Source organism: Callospermophilus lateralis, unplaced genomic scaffold, assembly GCF_048772815.1.
Source record: "Callospermophilus lateralis isolate mCalLat2 unplaced genomic scaffold, mCalLat2.hap1 Scaffold_413, whole genome shotgun sequence".
In the NCBI taxonomy this organism is placed as follows: domain Eukaryota; kingdom Metazoa; phylum Chordata; class Mammalia; order Rodentia; family Sciuridae; genus Callospermophilus; species Callospermophilus lateralis.
This window is the reverse complement of record NW_027514365.1, coordinates 1,093,358-1,117,860: the sequence shown is the minus strand read 5'-3', so window position 1 is coordinate 1,117,860 and position 24,503 is coordinate 1,093,358. Positions and strand designations below refer to the sequence as shown.

Genomic DNA, 24,503 nt, shown 5'->3' with positions numbered 1-24,503 from the left:
AGATGAAGAGAGGCCAGAGCACACTCTGTCTTAGCCATGGGAGACACGGGAGACAGCCATGCCTGTCTTAGCCATGGCATAGGAGAGGAAAGGCTCAGCCAGGAAGCCGCAAGCTGGTACCACACAGACACTCAGAATAATATAGAAGAGGCACACTCACAGGCCTCCTCCTTTCTGCACCCTCCCCATTTCCTGTGAGTGCTCCTGGCCACCCACCCACACAGACACCTACTGAGGCAAGCGCAAGGCAAACATGCAGAGTTCTGAGCCCCTTTGTTTATCTGTATGCTTAGATTCATGACAACGACAAATTAGCAGTCAGGTGTCTATCTTTTTATTTTTAACCTGGTGGTTGCTTTGCTAAATGTCCTTGTTAGAGGCTTTTATCACCTCAAACTGAATGCTTTCAGAGTGAGAAGTTATGCTAACTTTTATTATTTTGTTCTTCTATCACTTTTTTGAAAATTATGCCTTATGTGTTGAGGACATGGAACTCGGATGGCCTTTGAATCTGTTTCCTATTTCAGTCATAATATATTACTACAAACCTGGGGCTTCAAAAACATAGGGATGGTTCCTTTGCAGTTCTGGAGGCTGGAAGTCCCAAATCAAGGTGTCAGTGGGGCCTTGGTCTCTCTGAGGGCTCTAGGACAGATCCTTCTCTGCCTCTTCAGCTTCTGATTGTCCAGGTGTTCCTTGGCTAATGACAGCATCGCTCCAGTCTCTGCCTCTGTCTTCACACACAATCCTTCTCTTTGTGTGTCTTTTATATGAACATTGCCATACAGGTTATGAGCCAGAATGACCACAGTCCAGAATGACCTCATCTTGAAATTCTTAACTCAGTTACATCTATATAGACCCATTTTCCAAATGAGGTCACCTTGAGGTTCTGGAGGTTAGGACATAGGCATACTTTGGGGGACCCCATTCTTCTACTTTTGATAGCTGTCTCTCAGTATCACTCTGTTTGTCACTGGTTTCTGTATGTAGGCTAGCACAGACCAGGACATACAGATGTACAGACCTAAGTGTGAGCTTTCTGCACACACTCCACCCAGACACACAACTGGCGTTGGAACTGACCTTTGAACATGGCTGACACAAGTCTACCCCTCCTCTCCACTTCCCAGAATTCTCAGCTGCTGGCCACCTGCAGGTTGTGTGCCCTAATGTGAGGCTTCCTGTGATGTTGCCAAGCATGTGACCCCCTAGGGTGTTGCCTTGTCACTCTTCAGGTGATCTCCTCCAGTTCCCCTACCTATGATTCTAACCTAAGTGGTGCCATATGTGTACTTCTAACTTCAGTCTCCCACAACTCCCAGTCTCTTCCCCACCTGCCAGGTTGCCATCTCCACTGACCATATGTGGAGAATCAAACATCACCACCAGTCTTCTCCTCAGTCTTTTTCATTACCTGGTGCTCCACTCTTTGCCAACCATGTCTCAGGCCTTAGAGCTGTCATGACTTCATTCATTCTCTCAGACTCTATTCAGTCCACTAGGAAGTCCTGTCAGGCTCCACCATCACAAACACCCAGATTCTGACTCCCTTCGACAATCTATTGCCTCTTTCTTGGTCCAAGCCATCAGCATCTCTTGTCTGGAATAACTCATTTGCCTGCTAACTGCTCTGCCCTTAGACCCACATGCTCCACCCTATAGGCAGCAGCTATGGTAAATTTTTAAAACACAGGTCAATTAGAGGGACATGTTTAAGGCATAGCTTAGATCATATCATTGCTCTGCTTTAAACTCTCCAGTGGCTCCTTATCTCACTTAAAATCTACAGTCTCACCTTGGTTCACAACAGGGTTTACAAGCAATTATTGTTTTCAGGCCAAATACAGCTGGTTGCTCTCATTTTTGTAAATACAGTTTTATTGAACCACAACCACACTCATGTATTATCTATAGCTCTTTTGAGCTACAGTAACAGCGTTGGGAATTTGCAACAGATATCCTATGGTCCACAAAGCCTCAGATATCTTCTACCTGACCCTTTACAGAAAACATTTGCTGACACCTGGCAGAGCCTCCCTGACCTTTCCTCCTATCAGTTCCCTCCATGCTGTCTCCACCCCAGCTCCTGTGGCACCAAGCACACTGAATCCTCACATCCTCCCACCCAGGGCCCTCCATAATTTCTAGACCATTTGTCTGGAAGGCTCTTCTACAAAAAAGCAGCTCTGTTCCCCTCTCTCTTACTTCCTTCATTTCCCCAATTTGCTGAATTAATTAATGGTCCTTATTTAATGATGGATGGACCAATGGGTTCCAGTTATAAAGCCCAAAGAGAATGGCCACAAATCCACATTCTCCTCACTGTCACCACAATTGGGGTCTGGGGCATGGCTGTCAGTGGGCTGTAGCTATGGGTATAGAACAGACCCACATGACAAAGAAACTTCTTGCCTCAAATGTTAGTGGTGCCTGTTGATACTCGTTGATGACAATTGTGGAGCATTATAGTAAAATGGGTGCCTGGGACCCATCACTGGACATGAGAAAAACCTGCTTTGCCTGGACCCTGAAGTAACCCACGTCACCCACCCCTCTTGCTGAGGCATATGCTACATGTTTACTTCATAGTGAATTGGAAAGTCATTACTTTAACAGGCAGAAATTTTTGAAGAAATACACCACCTGGTACTTTTCTTCCTAATCTTTATTATCCATCATTATCCATCATTCCTCCAAAACTTAGCAAAAGGCCCAAACTGGTGGTATATTAGCAAATCTGAATATAGATAGAATGGTTTTACCTTTAACAGAGTGTTTTTTTTTTGGGGGGGGCACCTCTCATGCACTGTAAGTCAGCCACAGAGAAGCTCTTGTTTCTTCTTCATGGCTTCCTTGTGCCTACTTCTGGTCTCACTACAGAAGGGAAAAGGGAAGCTGCTGCTGGGCTGAGTGGGGTGCTGGGGCTGAGGCCCTTCATGGCTCTTGATCTGAGCAGAAGAAATATTTTTTTTTCATTCTTTCTTTCATCCAGGTGGCATGGCTGCATCAGCTGTGACCATGGCCTGATTGTCCCAGAGGATCATTTATCATTTACCACCCTTCACCCACCTCTGCTGGTACTGGCTTCAGCTCGCAAACAGCCTCGGGTCCTTTTCTTTCTTTTTAATATTTATTTTTTAGTTATAGGTGGACACAATGTTTTTATTTTACTTTATGTGGTGCTTAGGATTGAACCCAGTGCCTCACTCATGCTAGGTGAGCACTCTACCTCTGGAGCCAGAACCCCAGCCCCCCTCAGGTCCCTTTCTAAAGACTGTTTTCTTCAACACTGCACCCCTTCCTTGGAGCTTGCAGGTATTGAGTGACTGCATCCCACAGCTCTGGGCCCACAGCTCTGGCCCCTTCCTTTGGCCCCTACCTACTGGGTTTCTGCCTAGGCACCAGCTCCCACTCACTCAGGCAAAGCCTGAGCCATTGGAGAGATGCTCCATCCCCTGGTCTCAGACTTCCTGAGCCAATCAGTTCAGCTCTTCAGGTTGACTTGACCTTTGGGCCAGGTCAAGCACCTACTGTATGCCAACCACTACACTAAGCTCTTTATGTATCTGTGATCCACATAAGGCCGGCCAGTCTTAGTTCAGTGTCACACTCCAGAAAATGTTAGTCTGACATCTAAAAATAATTGGAAATATATTTAAATCTTTATTGTCATCACTTGGAAAGGTATCACTGGAAGATCACTGTTAATATAGGTAACAAAATTTCTTAAAATTCTCATAACCATTTACCAATTAGAACTAAAATGATAGTTGGTGTTTGTCTTATCAAAGATCAGACCTAGACTGTGGTTTTAGTTCATATTGAAAAATGTCTTCATTAGTTTCCCAGGGCTGCTATAACAAAGTCTCACCAAAAGGGTGGTTTAAAACAATGAAAATGGATCATCTCACATTTCTGGAGGCAGGAAAGCCAAGAGCAAGACCTCAGCAGGGCCACGCTCCCTCTAAAACCTTAAGGGAACCCTCTCTTGCCTCTTAGCATCTGATGACTTTCCAGCATGCTTTGGTGTTCCTTGGTTTGCAGATGTGTCACTCAAATCCCACATCTTCACCTGGCACTTCCACGGCGTGTGTTTCTCTCTACGTTTCCAAATTTCTCCCTTTTGGAGGATACTGACCATATTGGATTAGAGCCCATCCTAAAGTTTTCATTTGAGCTTGAGTAGTCTGCAAAGACCCTATTTCCAGATAAGGTCACATTCTAAGAACTAGAGTTTAGGACTCTAATGTGTCTTTTTGCGGGAACAAACTCAATCCATAACAGTTTCTTGCTGGATTCATAAGCAAAGTCCTTTGTTATCTCAGTGATAAAACAAGAGCTCTGTCAAGGGCAGTCAGGAAGGGATTTCCAGAGGACTTAAGTGTGGACTGGGTCCTTAAAGGATACCTGTGATGACTGGGAGATCTCCAGGAGAAGTCAAGAGACAGAGGGAGCCAGGCAGGAAGAAGATGTAGTCAAGCACAGAGAAAAGCAATGGCATGCTGTGGTGAGGGTGGAAAGACCAGCCCTGGGGCTAGGCAATTTGTGGGTCAAGAGGGGAAGACAGCACTGGGAAGAACATATGGAGGGACATTCCAAAGGGCCTTTTAATCCTAATGCTAAAGAAAGTTTGGTTCTTATTCTCTTTTCATATAGAAAACAAGGAACCAATGGGAATTTTCAACTGAAGTCACTTGATTTAAATTTGTTCTCAATCTTAGAGTGACACCTTTTTGGACAAAGTTGAAGCAAGACTCTCTTGAACCAAGGCTTAAGTAGATCTTATTCATTAAAGGTTGAATTCTGTTATCTTTAAAAAGAGGATCATTTAGTCTTGGTAGGGCAATGAGTAAGGAGGGTGAACTGAATCAAGCCCAGAACATAGTCTACAAGCCAGAGTCCCAGTGGGACTCCCAGGAGGCAGACCCAGCTTGGAGGCCTGGGTGGAAGAAGTGTGGACGAGGACTCTCACAAGATGCACCTGGAACAGGAGATGCAGGATCGGCTGGGGAAAAGCTCGGCTGTGACACAGTCCATTCCACATGGAACTCTGGATCTCTGGAGCTAGGGCAGCTCAATGACATTGACCCAATCAGGATGAAAGGACAGGCCTTGATGACTATCTATTGACCAATCACTGTATGTGAGCCATCCCTCATCAGGGATGTGACCTTAGGCAAGGACCATTTTTTGCAAAAGAGTGGAGGATGATGGGGACCACATTTATCACATTGTTTTGAAAAATCCAGCCACAGACATACAGTATGTCTAATAAGCTCAAGGAAAACAAAAAGATTAGGTGTTGCCTAAAAACAGATGAGCCTGAGAAAATAGACCACAGAGATTACAGGGGAAGTACCTCAGTGTGATTGATGTGGTTAAAGACAGAGAAAGTAAATGGAGAAGATAAGTGCTTGGATGTCTTTTATGTTTGGGAGCATAGTCGAGTGTCACTCAATGACAGGAGAAATACATCTCGAGGTGATTTCATCCTCATGTGAACCCTGTAAAGCACACTTACACACACATCTGATGTCACTAGATGCTATAATCAGAGTGACTGCTATCCTATGTGTGGTCCATTATTGACTATGTAGTGCATGACTGTAAGTTTTCCTGCTCTTAGAGACAAGACACCCAGTCATATTCTTTCTTTGTTTATGACTTACAAGAGGAAAAGCCAGAGAATGGGGAGATAGGAGAAGTCTCCTGGAGGAGGTTTTCACACTATTTGGTAAAGAAAATAAATCATCATTAGCCAAATAGAAAGAGAAGCCCTGGAAATGCCAATGTTTGCAAAAAAGCGCCAGAAGGCTTCTCACATCCAGGCTGTGCACCAAGGGCAGGCTGAGTGCCTGGAAGCTTCATCCAGGGCAAACAAGGCCTTCTTGCAGAAAACAAATCCTGGGCTTATCCAAAGAGCAACTGAGAAAACTAAGACCATTAAAAAAATTCATGTTTCATATGGCAATTGAGTGAGTAGTATGCATCTTGTACTATAATTTTAAAGGAGTGATTTATGAATAGAGAAAGAAATATTGACTCATTAGTGACAGGTGAGGACAGTGGGTAGAGCACCCATGTTGCTGCTTCCACCATTTGAGAAGCTGTGCAGGTACCAGAGAGCAGCAGGGAGCACAGAAGACAGGACCACTATGGGAGCCAACACAGGGAGGGTGGCCCCAAGGCCCTGAGCTTGTACTTCTCTGACTCCTCCCTGAAACTCAACCACTTTCTTCTACCTACAAAATCTAAGTTCCTCCACAGCTGAGGGCTCTGCATGCCAATAATGGAGCCCCTAATTTGCTCTGCACGGTGTGAATGGGGTCGATTTTTGCTGATGGTTTGAAGGAAGACCCTTTCTGCAGCTCAATAGAGAACAACTGGGAGAGGACTGTCCTATCTTGCTAAAAGTGTGTCAGAATTGGATTCACACCTTGCAAATCACTGGTTTGAGAAACTCCAAAGTTACTGTTCTTTTTGTGTCACTTGTGGTCATCAATCTTCTTTTTTCTCCCTGCTATGCCTAATGGATCAGCCCATTTGTAATGTAAATTCTGCAGTCCATATAGTCTTCACAGGTTGGGGGCATAGTCCACAGGACACCCCTCCCCTCAGACCCGAGATGCAGGCTCCAGCATTCTCAGACCACCAACACTTTTGATCAACTGACTATGGATGTGGGAGTTCCCTCTATTTGCTTAAGTTTCACCAAACCAACTCATAGAACTCAGAAAAGTGCCATACACATGAATGATTTTAGTTTTGACCAGTCAAAGGAAGAAATGCATAACACAAAGTCCAAGAGGATCCCAAATATGAAGTTTCCATGTCCTTAGGATGCATCACCAATCAGGAAGCTCACCTGAGCCCACAAGTTTCCAGGGTTTTCTCAGTGTTTATTATGGGGGCCTGTTTAGATGGCTGATTGAATCATTGGCCACACTGAACTTAATCTCCAGCTTTCTTCCCTCCTTCAAGGTAAGGCCATCATGTGGCTCAAAGCTCCAACACTCTAATCACAGAGTTGGTCTTTCCAACTTGAAAGCCTGAAACATGGTTGACCAGGACCCATCCTGAAGTCATCTAGGGTCCCTCTCCGTTCATTAGCATAGATTCAAGTGTGGTCCAGGTACCCATCATGAATTTCAAAGGCAATCCTATCACTTGGGAATAGAGGCTCCTTCCCCAGAACGAAGGTCATAGAATAGCCAGATTCTTCACCATACAACCTCAGTGACTAGTGGTAGTCATGTTGGTAGTTTCCCTGGAGCATCAGGTTTGTCCCTGATAAGAATCTTCCCAGCACTGGACAGCCTCCCAGAGAGTGTGTTTGAGCTTAGAGAAATCCCAAGTTCTTCCTTTCCTGGGGCTGAAATCTATCTTTCTATGAGCATCTGTTAAGCAAGGAGTTATGAATTTCCACTCCAAGGATCTAGAGTTACCCCACTATCTTCTCTACAGAATCTTTCACTTCCAAGAAAGAAACCTGGAAATTTATTGCCCAGGGCAGGTCCTAGAAAGTTTCACCAACCATGAAACGGAGAGCTGGACTCTGTCCAACCCCTCTCAGATACCTTGGAAAGCAGCAAGGCTCTGTCTGGCCTGACAGAAGTTTTATTTATCCCCTTGATATAGTATTTTTCTTTCACATGTCCTAGGTCCTATAGGAGTCTCTCCTCTCTTTTTATTTTGTAATTATTTCAAATTTAACAAAAAGTTTGAAAAAGCAGTTCTAAGAATTCAAGTCACCTTCACTCTGGTTCCACAGTTTTTCAATGTCTTCTGCTTTATTTACTAGCTCTTTTTCTTCTTAAGCACATTCATTCAAGCATGCCCTTCATCTTTTTTTAAAACTATTTGAGGGCGAGTTGTGGCAATGCTGCCCATTATTAAAATGCTCCAGTGTTTATTTTCCCCAAACAAGGGCACTCTCCTGCCAAGTTCCACTACAGCCATGTAAATTGGGAAGTCAGTGTTATTCTGATACCACCACACAACTCACACCTCTGACACCATCATTCAGCCCATATCCCTGATATCACTGTGCAACCCACAAACTCCATCTGACTGACCCAGCCATGTCCATGTCCCTCAGTCCAGGAGCATACATTGCTGTCATATTTCTTCTGTTTTCTCCAATGTGGAAGAGATCCTCAATCCTTTGTTCCACAGGAACTCTGGGGAGACCCCTCACTCTGGGTCTCATCACCAGACTTGGGCCTCAAACTCTTGGCAGGAACATCTCAGAAGTGAAGCTGTACTTTTCTTGTCACATGGAGGCAGGAAGCGCACCAGAGCTGTCTGTCCTAAACTGGGAGATGCTAACCTGGACAACTGGGCCTTTCATGCCTGCCAGGTTTTCTTTTGTATTTGGTTGACATCTGAGGAGCAATGCCCTGAGACTGTCAATCCTCTGCCCACCATCAGACCTCCACTCTCCAACTTCATCATCCTTTGATGAACCGTGCACTGATTAACCAACACTGAGCTTGTTGCCAAATGGTGATTTGTATTTCCATCCTTTTCATTACATTTACTAATTGGCCTTCTACTAAGAAGAGAAGCATTCTCTTCTCCCCCGTTTATTTATCTATTCAGAGTATATTTTTTCCATTGGATGTAATTCCTATCATTATATGTTAATACTTAGGTTTTCCCAGATTTGGCCATTCTGTGTCCCTTCAAGCTCATTCTGTCTCATTGTCATATATTCCCAACATCCTCTAAACATTTTCTCTTTTCCTGGCACAAAAATGATGTTTCAGGCTCATCTTGTACTTTTCTCTTTTCTTCTGCCCCAGCTCTGGAATCACCCATTTCTCCAAGGAACCTTAGATAACTTTCAGTGAAGAAGGGTATTTATCTGTAAACTAAGACTTGGGTGGTTGGTTTGCAAATCACTAGGGAATGTCCTTGCCCCTAAGCCCTTTCGTAAACAAAGCTCAGTCTCTTTCTCTCTCTTTGTCTTAAACTATGAGTCAAACACTATTTCTAATTCCAGTTCCTTATATGGGGTCCTCTATAGCCTTCCCCTCTCAATAGTCTGTGTACTCCTTCCACCAGTAAAAGTTTCCCAGCATCCTCATAGATTTCTTCTTTGCTCAGCCCCCTGTGTGTAGCCAATTTCCTAATCACTAGCTGACTCTGCAATGGGCCCTCAGCCTCACCACTTTGACCTTTGGCCGTGCCACCACCTCCTAGGGAAGGAAAAAGAAAAAAAAAAGAGGAGTAAAACAGGAGGCTCCAAAATTTTGTTTTCCCAATCTAGTTTATGAAGCACCAGACTTTGCAAAAGGTTGTTGTTAAAACAATGTTTTATTTGTTTGTGTTTTTAGTGTTTACCTTGAGTCAAGTGATAGTCTAAAGAGTTCTAATTAATTTAATTCTCACAAAACCATTCCAAATACTGCCATTTTCCCCATGTTCTAGATTTAAAAACAAAAAATAAAGAAATAAAGAAACAAAAACGGATTCCAGAGAGCATCAGTGTTGTCCAAGGACATCTAGCTGGGTACTGGTGAGTGGTTGGGCCCTGCTAGAGTGGCACCAGGGCTTGCTATTCCTGATATTTGCTATGTTGCTGTCTGGCTGTTAGTGCCTTGAAAGGAGCTCTCAGCTACCCAGGCCTCTTCCATTTTCAGAGGACACAGATTTGTTCATAAAATAGCACAGAGATTTCAAAAACAGTGAAATAGCTTGGTTGGACTCATCTTCTTGCAGGTAACAATGATAAAACCAGGACAAAATTTTAAAGCCATCTCTAAGGACTGAAGAGTGTCTACAGCAAGCAGAGACTAAGAAGGACATCAGCTCTTGTGACATGGACTGTGATGAATGAGTGGGAGTGCCTGGCTTTTCTTTGGAGGATACTATCCAGTCTGGGAGGGGCACAGGCAGAAAGCAGCAGCCTTGCTAGCCCAAGGTGTAAGTGGTTAGAACTCAGGGCTGGCAGAGCAGCAAGAAGGGAGTCACAGAAATGGTGAGCAAAATGAATAATCAACTTTTAAAAATCCCAATTTAAAAAAGCATCGAAATACACCAGCCACTTAGGACTAAAGCCTATAACTGGAAACTATAAAGCATTACTTAAAGAAACTAAAGAAAATCTAAAGAAACAGAGAGATACCATGTTCAGAATTGGAAGACTCAGTACTGTTAAGAGATCCATCCCTGCCTCCCCACCCCATTAAACTAGAGATTTAACACAGTCCCAATCATAATAATGCTACAAAGTTCTGGAAAAGAACAGGGAAAGCTGTTTTTAAAATCAATATGGACATGTGAAGATCTAAAAAACCATTAATCTTGGGGAGAAACAGAAGATTTATCCCATTTGACTTTAAGATCCCTAAAACTACAGTAATGTGTACATTTATGGTATCAGCGAGGTGTGAAGAAAGATCAATAGAAAGGAGTTAGAATTCAGAAATAGACCTAAACTTAGATAGCCAACTAATCTTTTACAAAGACAGGAAAACCATTCACTTCGAAAGGAAAGTTAACAACCAATGCAAATGACTGTAGAACTATATGAACAAGTGTTTTATCCCTGCTTCACACCACACAGAAACATTCATTTAAAATGCATCAAAGACCTAAAAGTAAATATTAAATCTATGAATCTTTTTAAAAATATTTTTTAGATATAGGTGGACACAATGCCTTTATTTTTATTTATTTATCTTTATGTGGTGCTGAGGATCAAACTCAGTGCCTCACCTATTCTAGGTGAGCACTCTACCACTGCTCCAAAACTATGACTCTTATAAAAGAAGACACAGTATATCTTCATGACCTGGAAGCAGGTGAAGATTTTTTAGGACGCATAAGGCACTAACCGTAAAAGGAATTTTTGATAAATTATAGATACCGAGACACTAATATGGAAATGATTACAGATCTGGAGAAGATAGTAGTAAAATAGATCATACAAAGTACTTTTAGCTAAAATGTATAAAGATCTCCTAAAACTCAATCACAAAAACACAACATAGAAAAAAGGGCAGAAGACTTGAACAGACACTTCATAAAGAAGGAGTGTGAATGGCCAATACACACATAAAAATGTGATCAATGTCGTTAGCCATCGGAAGGTGCAGATCAAGGCACAATAATATACTACTAGCCCTGCCCCTCAAGTGGTTCCCACACTGATCTGCTAATACATGCATGCCGTGCCTCAGTTTCCCTACTGAGATGACACATATTAGAAAGATGACAGCACCCAATGTTGGAGAAGGTGCAGGGTAACAGAAGCCCTGTGTCATGGTGGAAACACAAAAGTGGAACAAGCATGGCAGTTTCTCATAAGGCCACACAATTCTACTCCTTGGTGTCTATTCAAAGGCCATAAGAGCATCTACACACAAAAATATTGTAAATTAGTTTTCACAGCAACTTAATTCATAATGGTCAAAATTAGAAATAGCCCCTATTTCTAAGAGTAGGGGGATAAATACACATATTGTGTTTTCTTTATAAAGTAGAACGTCACCATTAATAAAAAGAAACACATTACTGAATTATACAACAATGTGGGGAAATTTCAGATATTTTTCTCGGTGAAAAAAAACTGTGCCAGACACAAAAGAATGGCACCTATAAAATGACCCCACTTATGTGAAGTTCTGGAGGGGGTGGTTCCTGGGAGGGAGAGGTTGGAGTGAGCCACGAGGGATGACTGAGGAGGGAGAAGAGAAAACTTTCCAGGGATCTGCCTTTCTTAATTGGTGTGTGGGTTTCACAGGTGCATTCATGTTTCAAAATCATACAGTTAAAATTGTGCATTTTAATTTATATAAGTTTTACCTTAAAAGAAGAACCACAAAATAAATTAATAGTTGAGTCACAGTTGGAGAGTAGGGGGTGGCACAGATGAAGCAGGAGGGGCAGAATGTTGGTCATTGCTGAGGCTGGGTTGTGTGTACAAGGGAAGCTATTATGCTTCTCGGTTTACCGTACATATGTTAAAGATTTTCAATAATAAACAGCACAGGGGCCCAGCCCTAAGGAAATTAGACATTACCCTAATGAGTTTTAACTGGGGAGAGGGAATGCTCTCAGTTTAAACACCTCAACTGGGAACTCCAGATGGGGCTCAGGAGGGAAAAGGGGTTGGGTACCATATCATGAGGACCTTGTGGACAGAGTGGTAAAGATGAGTGGTATAAGTGGGTGGAGAGTGACGAAACTGTCTACTTCACATCCTCTTACCCATGTCCCTCTCCCAGTGGGTACCCTAGGTCATTGCCCTCTTCCACATCCTGAGCGTCAATTGATTCCCATGCTGATTTGTTACAACTGATGACATGTTCATGCTATGCCTCAGTTTCCCCAGCTCTCTCACAGATCAGTAGTCAACTTCTCTGCAGTAGTCAACTTTCTCTGAGGGGAAAGGGAGGTTTTAGGCTGAGGGTCTTCTAGCATCCTGGTAGGAGATAGCTGGACCCAGACACATGTGTGCTTGGGCAGATGAACAACTGGGCATTTCTTCATAGTCATATTATTTTAATATTAGTTTAACATTCTCCTAGTGGAGATAGAAAGAAACAGATTTTCTTCTGAGAAAAAAGATGTCATATCTCCTTCTTTTTGTTCCAATTAAGAGATTAGCTGCATTTTATTTACTAAATTAGAGAATTTCTTGGAAGGCATGGTAAAAAATAGCAACAACAAAAAAATCATGAAATCTAAATAATAAACTGCCTCTGCTCTTCCTGGTCAGAACAGCAACTGCCTGGGCATCGATCCGTCTGTCACACCACCAAGCCATCCAACAGGATAGGTCAGTGCCTGCGGGCTTCTAAGTTTGCATCTGAGCCATCTCTCTGCTGTCAAGAGTCGGCTTCAGTCACCCATTACGTGTGGAACCACATAAGAGGCTTGAGGAAAAATGTTGCAAAAGTGATGTCAGAACAAGGGAAGGCCTCAGAGGTTCACATCCAGGCAGCCAGCTGCCCAAGTGGCCCTCCTGTCAATCCAGCCCTGGCTCTGGCCAGGAAGCTAGAACATCAGGCTGTGGGCAAGTGGCCCAGTTAACTAGAGGCCACCTTTCTTGTCATATCTTCATTTCCAATGACTATCCTTCTTGTGTAGGGACTGTGCCACTTGCTCCCTTGAGGTGAGTCTTGTCCTTCTGTATTGCCCTCTCCATCATCCCAGTGAATCAGCTTGGCCTAGTAGAAATCTAGAGTCCAGCAGGCCAGGGTTCAAAAATCCCAGCATAATGCCATGGCTTGTGTGACCTACATCAGTTTCCTCTTTGTCACACAAGGACAGTGACACCTGCTTATTTCCCCATGTTGTATAGATTCAGTGAAATCGTGTGTGTAAAGTATCTAGCAGTGCCTGGTCCGGTACTCAGTAAGGATGGTGAACTTGGGAACCATTATGAAGGTGCTTTTTACCTGGCAGGTGCTCAGTGAGTATTAACTGGTTCAACTGGAATGCAGTGCAGAAGCACAGCACCTGTGCTGTCTCCTCAGTTCTGTCTCTGTCTCATTTTGGCTAAATGAACAGCATTTGTTCATTCACAACATACAGCTCACTGTGTACCACATCTTGCACTAAGTGCTAGGGAATCAGAAACAAGTACATCGTTAAGGCAGAATCCCACCCTAGAGAATCACACACCCTGGGGAACCCAGTAAGGAACACCCCTGAGTTGTGTCCCTCTCTTCTCTGCAGGAGATCATCACCTCCATCCTGCTAAGTGGGCAGATTTGGCCCAACATCCAGCTGCCTGAGTGCTATGGACTGAGGCTAAAGCACATGAAGTCAGATGAGATCCACTGGCTACACCCCCAGATGAAGGTGGGTGAGGTGCAGGACAAGTATGAATGTCTACACGTGGAGGATGAGTGGAGGTAGGAATGTGGGGTGGGGAAGCCCTGGAGGTCCTCCCCAAAGCACTCCCCATCCTCAGAATCTTCTAGAAAATCCAAGTGGCATCCTAGACTTAGACCTCCTACAATATCTAATGCATGCATTTTCAAAGCCTGACGTGGACTCACAGTAAATCTGTATCCAGAAATGTTCCCAGTTGGGATACTGTAGTGCTATGGTGAAGGGGAGCAAAGGATAGGGAGGATGGAGGGACCCACTTTCTCCTGGAGATTCGAGCTTCCCTGCAGTCTGACCGCCTATCACAGGTATGACCTTCAAATCCGCTACTTGCCGGAAGACTTCATGGACAGCCTGAAAGAGAACAGGACCATGCTGCTTTATTTTTACCAACTGATAAAAAGTTTCTCCAGAGTCCCATTGCACCCTCCAGGCCAAGTGTATCCATAGGATGATGGAAAGACAAAGCCCAGGTTTGTCTTTTTTGCTATGCCTGAGGATCATTGTCAGTTGTTCCAACCTTGGTGCAGACCAACCTGTTCCATAAGCTCCCAGCTCCTCTAGGACTTCCTTGGCTTCCCAGGTGATTGGGCTGATGAAGCAGAAGCAGGTTAAAATACAGGCCCTGGGGTCTTTCATAACTGGTTTTTAGCCAGCTCTGCCATTTACTAACCTGGTATTCTCAGAGACTTCATTTACCTGCATGAAACTGTCTCCTTGTCTATAAAATACTAATACCTACTCAATGGGGGCTATTGTGAGGATCAAATGACATCATTGGCACTGTGCAGGTAAGCTGTCTCTGGGAAGATGAGACCCCTGGTTTAGAGCACCTGCCAATTCCCATGGTGTAAATGCTCCTTCTAAGACCTGATTCAAGCTACCAATGGGATATTCACCAGTTCACAAAACTTCTAAAGATGTGATAACTGGCTCTCTTGAACAATTGCCAAGCCTCTTTGACATGCTATAGCATTAAATAAGTGCCCAGCACCTGTGTGAAGATGTGCCAAGGAAGAGTGAGCTACTTTCATTATTTTCCAGCTGGTCTCAGCTGCATCTCCCCTCTGGTTTCCTGGACACTAATCTAGACAGAGCTTTGGAAAAATTAATGACTCCTCCCCAAATATGGGGGGGTCGGTTCTCTCCAAATTGGGATGGGGTGAAGACTCTGAAACAGGAAGAGAATGTGTATGAAAGTTCACCTGTGAAGGGGCTCAGGGGCCCAGGGGCAGAGGCAGAGCTGAGAGGGAGCTCCCATCCTGCTCCCCATCCCTGCTCAGTGCTTGTCTGTGGTTGGGTGAGCATGAGACAGCTCGGAGGCAGAGGTGTGTCACCTCCTGGGGCCTCTGCTCAGGAAAGGGGACAATGAGGGTGTGAGTCTGAACTGTGATCCTTCTCTTTCCAGCTCCGGAGTGACTACATGCAGTGCTATGCCAGCAAGGTCAGCGAAGGCATGGCCCTGCAGCTGGGCTGTCTGGAGCTCAGGTAAGTAACCTCAAGGTCTCACCTTGGAGAGCTGGGCCAGAGGCTGGCCTGGACTTTCAAGCATCTAGGGTGGAAGTGGGAGTAGGCATGTGAGAGCTGAGAAGGGGAGGAGAGGAAGCCAGCAGAGTGGGCCTCTGAGGTGCTCATCATCTGGTCCTTGGAATAAATGGGAGAGAAGGACCAGCTCCCTCTGCTCAGTCCCCACCTCCTGCCCTGCCCTTGCCTCTGGGATGCCTGCTTCTCCCTCTGTCCTTTTCAAGTGTTTCTGTAAATGCTTCAGAGCACAAGGCCATGCCCTGGGGCTGTTGGAATGTAGGGGTACCCATCTTTGCTGCCCACTATAGCACCGCAGCTCCAGGAGGTACTCTGTGTGAAATTAGCACAGCATTCAGCGATGTCCTCGAGCTCACAGTGTTTAGGAGGTGACAGATTTGTACACAATTAATCATAATACAAGGCAGAATGAACATGTACCGCTTCCAAGTGAAGCCATTAACCTTGCCTGCAGGCAGCAGGGAGAGGGGATTTGAACTGCTCCTGGAAGGAAAAAATACCTCTTGGTTGGCAGATAATGGCACCCAGTGGGACATGCATTCTAGCCCGCCCAGGGATGGAGGAAGAAAGGCATAGACTAGAGAATGGGGGTGGGGTGAACTTGGAGAGCAAAGATGGCTGGCATGTAAGAGGCCATGATAATGGCAGGCTAATGACATCATTAGGACAACAGATACCATGTGCCTTGTCCTGCCTTCCAGGAGTCCTGCAGTCCCTATACCATGCATGGCATCCTATAGTCTTCCCCTCTGGAGTTAGACAGTCCTAAAGAATTTATCTTTTCTTTTTTGTTGGTGGATCTCACACTTAGGGCTGTGGTATCACTTGGAAACTCCAGTGAATCACCTGTCAGTCATCACTTAGTGAAAACAACCCACAGGGGGATCCATTTGCATTCTACTTCACATTTTTACATCCTCCAGTCATCCCCAAACTGTTATTGGTTGTGGCTTCAGTGCCAGGGCCTGTGCTAAGAAGCTGGAGGACGAGGCTCTGGAAGAGAGTGTGGTCAGGAATAGGTAGGCTATTCTCTGCTCTCTGATCAGCCAGGATTGCTCCCAGGTCTGTTTCCTGAAAAGAAACAGCCTCATTCTCCTGAGTTTCAGGAGCATCAGATAGAGGTTCCTATTCTTACCAGTGACCCCTGAGGTCAGGGGGTGTGCTGATGGGGAAAGGGCATGGGAAAAACCTACTTTGTAAAACTGATAGAAGATTTTTCAGGTCTGATCATTTTTAAATGAAAAGGGTAGATGGAATGTGGTTTTATGTGAAGTTGGGCTATTTTATATTGAAGTTTTGACTATTGTCATGAACAGAGTCAGATATGGTTCTGAAAATCATACCATGAAGTCAACTCTTCCAGGGATGTGACTCTTGCTTGAAAATCATGGGTAACAGTCTCTTGTCCTGTTAACATCACAGATTATACACTTTGCCTATGGCTAACGACATCACCAGGAAAAGAGTATGCATTGTTTCTTGGTGTAAAAAAGAAGTATGGTAGGTGCAGCAGACATGAGATTAGGGACATGAATCCTCTGTGGACTCAGATCAGATCCTATCTGGAGAATTGGATATAATGATGTACAACACAGGTCAGAAGCTGGGCTTTCTGGGCATGCATCCTGAGGCATTGACTCTGTTATTCTGGGCAAGTCGCCTGATCTCCCTGTGCCTCAGTTCCTTCATCTGTAAAATTGGAATGATGGAACAACTTCACAGGGTTGTTAGGAGGAATTAGTGAGTTACTATATTTCAAGTACTTACAACCATGACAGGGACTAAAGTGTTCTGTAAGTGTGTATTTACTTGGCTGACATTTTTCTCTCAACCCTTATTTTATTTACTTTTTTTGTCTATAATAGACTTTTGTTCAGAGAAGTTTTAGATTTGCAGCAAAACTGAGCAGATGGCACAGAATTCTCTTGTGCCTCCTCTCCCATACCCGCACAGCGCTCCATCATCGCCACTCTGCGAGTGTGGAGCAATTGCTCCGATTGATGCGTCATTATCACCCAAATGCCACAGTGCACATGAAGCTTCTCTCCTGGAGGTGCACATTCTCGGGATTTGGACAAATGCTTGCATCCACAACTATGATATCATACGGGCTAGTTTCACTGCCCCAAAAATGCTGCATGTCCCCCCTCTTCATCCCTCCCTCCCACTTACTCCCCGCAACTGCTGAGCTTTATATTGTCACCTTGTTTTGCCTTTTGCAGAATATCATATAGTTGAAGTGCAGCCTAACTGATGTTTTATTGATCTAGTGGAGATGCTTTACAAATGCCAACTATATTATTTAATCTAAATCTCCTGCTCTAAGTTAAAATGTGAAACTCATGGCCTATATGCTAGAAATAAGTTTGAGGAACCAAATGATTTGTCCCCCTGTGGCATCTTAAACAGACTCAGTTTTCCCCAGGTAGGAAGACCCCCTGTCTTACTGTGCCTGGAGTTCAGTGGCCTCCATTCACTGGGTAGCTCCATCCCTGTGTCTCCCAGCATGCTTATTTTCTTGTGAATGACAGCTACTTATGTTGCTTGACAATATATTCAAAGACACCATTTATTAAAAATTGTTCAGGACATAATATTGTATTTTTATGCTCCTATTGGGGTTTTTTTTCTATAGTTTCATGCTTTAGATGTTCTTGACCCTGTGATATGAAAATATTTTCCTAGATTTCTTTTTCTAGCTTTATAATGATTTTATTGCTTATATTTATCTAAGTTTAATCTATATCTATATTTATCTATATTTAAAAAATAAATATTCTAGATAATAGTTTGAGGTGAGGATCCAACCTTCCTATTTTCTAAACAGGGTGAGCAGTCTGAGCTCATTGCTTTGGGGTCATAAGTTACTTGCTTCTCTCTGCTTATAGTATTAGTAGCACAAAACTGGTCCCAGATGTCTATAGGACACCTGGCTTAAAGGATTACTGAGTTATTTTTTTTTCTTCTTGGTACTAGGGATTTAACCTAAGGGTGCTTTATCACTGAGCTACATCCTCAGCCCTTTTTATTTTTAATTTTGGATCTCACTAAGTTGCTGAGGCTGGCCTCTAACTTGAGGCTCCCCTGTCTCAGCCTCCCAAATCACTGGGATTGCAAGCATCAGTTACTTTAATGTAAGATTGGACAGTCTCTGCAATAGTCAGTGAAATGACTAGACACAGCAATCCTGACAGGGAAGGGAGGCTGGCATATGCAGGGACATTGGCTATTTGGTCTCAGCTGAAACCACCATTGCTACAAATAAATATGTCAGTCATGCATCAGTTACTAATGGAGATACATTCTGAGAAATGCATCATTAGGTAACTTCATTGTCACACTAACACAACAGAGTCCATTTACACAAACAAAGACAGCTATGACTCTAGGTGATATAATCTTATGAGACCACCATGATATCTGTGGTCCATTGTTGACCAAAAGGTCATTATGTGGCATCTGACCATACATACAAGTTTTCATGAATGCATATATTTTTAGGAGAAATGAGACTTGAAGAAGATGTGTCATATATTAATAGATGCCACCTCTGGTGGTAGGATTATGGATTATTTATATTTTCTTTTACAAATTCAAAAATTTTAACATGTTTATTTAATAATTGTTTAGGTGAACACACAAACATATGCACACATCAGAGATAGCAAATAGGCAAAAAAGAAAGTGCCCAGGAACCCAGGACCTGAAGGTGCAGGTGGTGTTTCTGGCCTCCTGGGCTTGGCCGCCATCTTCTTCCTCAGCCTCAGAGCCCACAGCCCAGGAGCTGGGTCTCCCAGAGCACGAGGATGTTGCCTTTCTGGGAACAAAGTCTGGGGGATTTCCTTGTCCTCACTGTTTTCTGAAGATCCAATTTTACCCCCCTGCCACCTTGCTCCCTCTCCGCAAATCCCACCTCTGGCAGGGGAAGGGCCTCCAGGCCAACTCCTGGGCATGAGTGCCCGTTTATTTTATTTTGTTTTATTTTATTTTAGGGCCCTGATGGCCTTCTTCTCCAGTTACCGGGTCTCCCCTTCGTAACTCCTTTCTCTCCAGGCAGTTCTTCAAGGACATGCCCCACAACGCCCTTGACAAGAAGTCCAACTTCCAGCTCTTGGAGTAAGTGCAGGGCTGCCTCCTGACCTGCCTCCTTTCCTTCCCTCCAGAGCCTCCTTTCCCACTCAGCCCTGGATCAGAGCGGGGTAGTCAGGGCCTTTCTCCTTGTCTCCAAGCCCTGGTACCTCCTCCAGACTAGCCAGAAGTCCTGAGCTGGAGAGAAGGAGAGTCAAATGCTGCTTCTATTTCCCTGTTTTCAGAAAGGAAGTGGGACTCGACCTGTTTTTCCCAAAGCAGATGCAGGAGAATTTAAAGGTGAGAAAATCAAAGGGTGAGGGGCCCAGAAAACCTTCTTTGTGCAGATCCCCTGGGCTAGAACTACAAGGATTGGGCTGGGGATCCTCAAAGAAGCTGGGGCATCTATGCTGTCTTAAGCCAGGACATTGGGCCACTTCTGTGGTGGAGAATCAGGATGGGCTGCACTTGGCTCCAGCCTCCCAAGAGGCAGCCTGAGCCCTGGGAGGCCGACTTCCCTGCCTCTCACTCAGGGTTAGGGTGGGCCCCGCCTGAGACCACTGAGTGTGTTTTGAGGAACAGGTCAGTGTTGCTTTCACGGCAGGAGCCCTGGGGGCATATTCCAGCATGGGCATCCTCCCAGTGAGACCTAGTGGAAGGACAGGTGCCAGGAGGGGCAGGGCCTGGCTAATCACTGCCAAACTCTCCCCAGCCTAAGCAGTTCTGGAAGATGATCTAGCAGACCTTCCAGCAGTATGCCTCACACCAGGAGGAGGAGTGTGTCATGAAGTTTTTCAATACCCTGGTGGGCTTTGCCAACATCGATCAGGAGACCTATCACTGTGAACTTGTTGTAATGACCACCCTCCTTATTCTCTCTGGGCCTGGGTTCTGGGCCTGGCAGGCTAGGGGCCAGGGAGCCATTTGGGGCCAGGAACAGTGTTCAGACAGCAGGGCCTTGCTGTTACCTGCCTATGGCGGAACTCATGTTAATCCATGTGCCAAGCAGGGAGCTGAATGTTGGCCTCCAGCTGTGGGAGGTGGGCAGGTGGGCAGTTATCCAGAGGGGTGAGCTGTATAGACAGTGGTCCCTGTCTAGCCTTTCTTAGAGTGTCAACACACCAGGTGGCAGAAGAGAGATAACAATCCTCTCTCTCCTCTATTACAGCAAGGGTGGAACATTACAGTGGACCTGGTCATTGGCCCCAAAGGCATCCGCCAGCTAACAAGTCAAGATGCAAAGGTAGAGAGCACTGAGGCCACGCCAGCCCCTGGCTCAAGGTCTTAGATTTCTGACTCCTTCTCTGTCTGCCCAATCATTCATCTTCCCCCATTCCTGAGAGCAGAGAGCCACACCCTTGGCGTGAGCTCTGTGGACAGTGTTTGGGGATGGCAGCTTGGGCAGATGGCTCCTTATTGCAGACATAGGTGCAGAGAGAGAGAAAAGGACATGCTTGACATTCTCCTGATACAGAGAGAAGAGTAGCTCTGTAAGTGGCAAAGGGAGGCAGTTCTGGGTTCAGTTCTGATTCTACTGCCACCTTGACCTATAACCTTGGGCAAGTCCTGCCTTTCTCCACACCCCATTTTCTCTTCTGTAAGGTGAGGGGCTTGGACTTTATGATCCTTCCAGACTTTCTCCCTTCATCTGCAGAGAGACTCCCAGTCGCTCCTCCCTACCCCTCCTGACTCATCTGTATTGCCTGATCCCAGCAATGGAATGCTCTTAAGGCCCCCTTCTTCTCCACAGCCCACCTGCCTGGCTGAGTTCAAGAAGATCAGGTCCATCAGGTGCCTCCCGCTGGAGGAGGGCCAGGCTGTCCTGCAGCTGGGTATTGAAGGCACACCCCAGGTAAGCCTCTCTGGACACCTGGAGTCTCTTCAGGGGTATCACTTTGGGTTAGGATGCCCTTGGGTCAACATGACTGTGACAAGCAGGAAGCCAGGGCTTCAGTGGCTTTGAGGATCTTGTTAAGAAAACTGCACCCATGCCCTAACAAAGTGCTGGGATGATGGTTTGTATTTTTATTTTAATGTCAGGAAAGAAGTAGGGTCTAATATTGACCAAGTGAAAATGACTTATAGGTCAAGATCCCAGGGATGGGGGGATTTCATGGTGGAAGAATCAGAGACCTCCAACTGCAGAGCATCTATCTCTGCTCTCACCAGTCTGTCCCTGCTCCACTCTGTTTTCCATTTTTCAGTTTCTCCTTTACATAGGGAACACCCCACATGGTACAAGGCATCCTGCTTTCTCACTAGTCTCCCCAGAGCTCAAGGTGGTCAGTAGGAGGGAGCACAAGCACGCCCACTAGTGGCAACAGGGAAGGCGAGCAGAGATGGGAGGAAGTGTGGGTTGGGGTTGGGGGTCCTGCAGCAGGGTTGGAGATGAAGGTCCTGCAGCCTCTCAAGCAGCACTAGAGGGTACAGTGTAGCCAAGTCTTGAGGTCTCACCTTTGGCTGGCTTTTTCTCTGCAGTCTTTGTCCATCAAAACTTCATCTCTGGCAGAGGCTGAGAACATGGCTGACCTCTAAGATGGTTATTGCCAGATTCAGGGGAAACATAAAGGCTCTCTCATCATCCATCCCAAGAAAGGTTAGTTTCTCTAAAAGGCACAGTGGACAGCTGCACACTGAGCCAAGCCTGCAGGGTGATGTAGAGGCATGGGGGCGTGGAGCCATTGGCCCTTGAATAAACGCATTCTTCAGGGGTGTGAGGAGGCACTCAAGCAGCCCTGCAGGTGCTTCCTGTGAGGCCATCCTGGATCGCCAGCTACAGGCCCTGTTCCTGGACAGCCACCCCTGGTTCTGCTAGTCAGAGCTTCATAGAGGCCAGCTTCTGGAAGTGCTGTATTTGTAGTAACAGGGAGATCAGAGCCATTGCTAGGACATGGGTGGACCTTCCTCATTTTGGGACCAGGGTCAGCAAATAGGTCTGAGATGGATCACAGGGTGCTGGCAGGAGGAAGCCTACAAGGAGGATTCTGATTCTGGTCCAAGGCCTACATAGCTTCCACCCTGATGCTGAGAGGGGACAGAAGGTGGGGAGGGGTCTCCTTGTGGAGCAGTGACAGGCCCTCCATCCATCCCGGACTCTGTGTCCCTGGCTCCAATCTTCCCTCCTGTCCTCTCTCCCCAGATGGTGAGATGTGGAACAGCCTACCCCAGATCCCCACCCTGTGAGTACAGTGGGGATTTGGAAGGGCCCTGAGCTCAGCCAGTGTGTGCTGGGAGGAGGATGAACAAGCAGGGTGCCCCCACCCCCTCATTTTTGAAAGAACTCTAGACCCTGGCCTTTCCCACAGTGTGTTGCCCTCCATGCAGCCCCCTGGTGACATCCTGGGAGGATTGCTGCTGAGCCCCATCCCAGGCCCAGGCCATGCCCCAGCTTGTTGCAGCCAGGTGGGCTGCTTCTGCTATCAGGCGGTGGGTGAGGGGGACCAAAGCTCTGGGGGAGCTTTGCAAGCTCTGGGTTCATCTGCCTCCTGCCCTCTCACCTCCTGCAGAAACCTAGAGGCGAGGTGGTCCCACCTCTCAGAAAGCTGCAGCATAGGTAAGCCTGCCCACCCTGCTCACGGCCTGTGCCCACCTCCCCATGTTTGGTCCCTCTGCCTGCTCTTCTGACGATTCCCTCCAAGTTACAGAGAACAACTTTCCTATCCCTTCTCAGTGCTGGCTTTAAAATATCGCCAGTTGTAATAGCAAGCATATATTGAGTAGTCTGTACACATACTGAGTTTGTCGTAATGAGAGGTGGCTCCAAACAAAATCCACAGACCACATGACTACAGATAGACATTGATTTCTCACAGTTCCAGAGGCTGGCAAGTCCAGGGTCAAGGAACCAGCCGATTCAGGTGACTGCCTTATCACTGTGTGCTCCTGTGGTGCAGAGAGAAGGAACTCTGGTGGCCATTCCTCCCCTTATAAGGACACTAATCTTGTAATGGGGGCTCCACTCCCTGACCTCATCTAATTGCCCCTCCAAGCTGCATATCCTAAAACCATCAAATTTTGAGTCAGTGCTTTGAAACACAAGCACCCAGTTCATAATGGTTTTAAATGGGTGGTAGGTATGTTTGAAGGAGATGGATTTGCCCTAGATAACAAAACAGAGACTTGAGCCAAGACACCCCAGGCTCAGTGGCTGCCCCAAAGCCTGGGACAGGAGCCACAGACTTGCCCAGCTTCCCCCCTTCAGCACCCTGACCTCTGGCTATGCTGGGCTCCAGGTGGGAGCCACACCCAGGTTCCTTGCCTGATGAGACATCTCACCCATGTGCTGGGCATCCTCCTGTCATTCCAGAGTCAGACATCTATGCAGAGATTCCCAACGAGACCTTGAGACGGCCGGGAGGTAGGTCCTGGACCCCGCCAAGGTGACCAGTCAGGGGTCTGGGAAGTGACATGATGAGGATTCCTGGGACACCACCGTGGAGCTTCCTGCCCTCCCTTCCTCCTGCCCCAAGTGTGCTCAGGAAGCAGCCAACCTGGGATCCTGTGGGTTGAGAGCTGAGGTCCTCCCCTGATGGATTGTGTGCTTTTGTGTGTCTGTGGGATATGGGGGTTCTAAGAACATGGACCTGGGACCCAGGAAATGGGGTGATGGCTCCTTCATGGATCTGAGGCAGTGGAACATTCTAGATCCCCTTTCCCAGCCCAGCCTGTGCCTTTTGGCTGAGGTGTTATGGGGTTCTGGGGCACCAGGGGATGCCAGGTAGTCTGTGTGCCCAGAGGCTGTGTTCTCCATCTGTGCAGGTCCACAGTATGGCATTGCCTTCAAGGATGTGGTTCTCAACCGTATTCTAGGAGAAGGCTTCTTTGGGGAGGTCTATGAAGGGGTCCACACAAATCACGTGAGTCCCAGACTCTTCCTGACTCTTTTTCCACCTGTCTAGGTGTGAGGCTTTGGTAGGAGAATACACGGAGGGCAGGAGGGTGGACCCAGCCAAGTGGAAGTTCATCCGGGGCACCTCTAGGTGGACAGGCTTCACCTTTGTGGCCATGCTCAGCAAGCCTGGGGAGGGCAGTGCCGGGGTGTGGGC

At 46.0% G+C, this 24,503-nt stretch overlaps 1 pseudogene; it reads left to right on the top strand.

The window, feature by feature from the left end:
* The window catches only part of LOC143388010 (protein-tyrosine kinase 2-beta-like), a 42,551-nt pseudogene that overhangs the window by 6,432 nt on the left and 11,616 nt on the right, over window positions 1-24,503 (top strand).